General features: G+C 38.8%; 1 pseudogene; it reads right to left on the bottom strand.

Moving 5' to 3' along the window:
- Nucleotides 1-254: 254 nt before the first annotated feature.
- On the bottom strand, nt 255-958 carry LOC147338389 (uncharacterized; annotated as a pseudogene).
- Nucleotides 959-1,187: the final 229 nt, after the last annotated feature.

Raw genomic sequence — 1,187 nt, forward strand, 5'->3', positions numbered from 1 at the left:
AAGTTTGCATATAAGCTTCGACTATTAAAGTGAACCATTGTTATACCCTGTTCTACCTTGAATTCCTTTTTAAGTTGCTCATTTGTATAATAATTGCATTCATTTGTCTTATTGTTAAAGAAATTACAATCAGGATCTATGTTGCTGTCATACATCAATGTCTTATTTTCAATATCTATATGAGTTGTTAGTTGAAAATTGTCAGACATCTGCGTTGGTTGAGCACTTGGACGGTCCCATCATATTTAGCACTGCTTTGCATTTATCAGTTATATTTTTCTAGTTCAGTCATCTCTTTGATGACTAGAACCTTAGCCTGCTCTGGTGTTCCATTTAACTTAATGAATATTTTACAGTCTGACGTCCAAGTTGACTGTATTTTCTTCTGTTTTCTTAATATTCTTGCTTGTCTTGCAATGTCTGCATTTTTCTTGATTAGGTGTTCATTTAAATAAACATTTGTACCTTTTAGCTTTCTTCCTTGCTTGAGCAGTTCTTTTTTCTGTTTTCTATTAACAAAACGAATGATAATGGCAGGTATTTGATTTTTTCTCGGAAGAGGATGGCATCCCTCAATATTTTTACTGTCCATTTCTATACCTTTGCTTTTAAAGAAGGCCATTACCTGCTCTTCCAAAGAGCGTAGCTCTTGCTCGGGTGGCTCCCCTCTCTCTGATGCTGCTACCCGTGCGTATGTCTGATGCTTGGTTTCCAGTCCTGTCACTATCACATCATTTACTCTTGAATATTGTTCCAGATCTGACACCCGTCCTTCCAGCATAGCAATCTTCTTGTCCTTTTCCTCGCTCTGCCTTCTTAGTTATTTAATATCATCCATTAAATTGAGTATCAGTTTTTGTTGTTTGGAAATTGTTGTTATTTCTTCAGACATAAAGTTTAGGGATTTCTTTATGTCCTCCAGTTCCTCCTCATTAACGTTGCTCCTCTTAGGCGGCATCTTAACAGCGTTAAGGCCCACTGGTTGCGAAGCACCCTTGAGGATTGCCGAAACCCGGCCTGTCCTGGCAATTAACCTCACTGGTTAATTGCCTTCAACTCCTGGGTTTGCTTTTTTAGGTGGCATTTTGAAAATGATGAGATTGGTATTTCCTTGTGATGGCCCGTTGAAGTCACTGTTGATTTACTTGCTGGTGCCTTGCTAGAGGATCCTGGGCCTAGTGGCTGCT

This window comes from Aulonocara sp. 'chitande type north' Nkhata Bay, linkage group LG2, assembly GCF_057382095.1.
Source record: "Aulonocara sp. 'chitande type north' Nkhata Bay isolate Kocher_YH1m ecotype deep benthic linkage group LG2, A_spYH_male_GT1.1, whole genome shotgun sequence".
In the NCBI taxonomy this organism is placed as follows: Eukaryota; Metazoa; Chordata; class Actinopteri; order Cichliformes; family Cichlidae; genus Aulonocara; species Aulonocara sp. 'chitande type north' Nkhata Bay.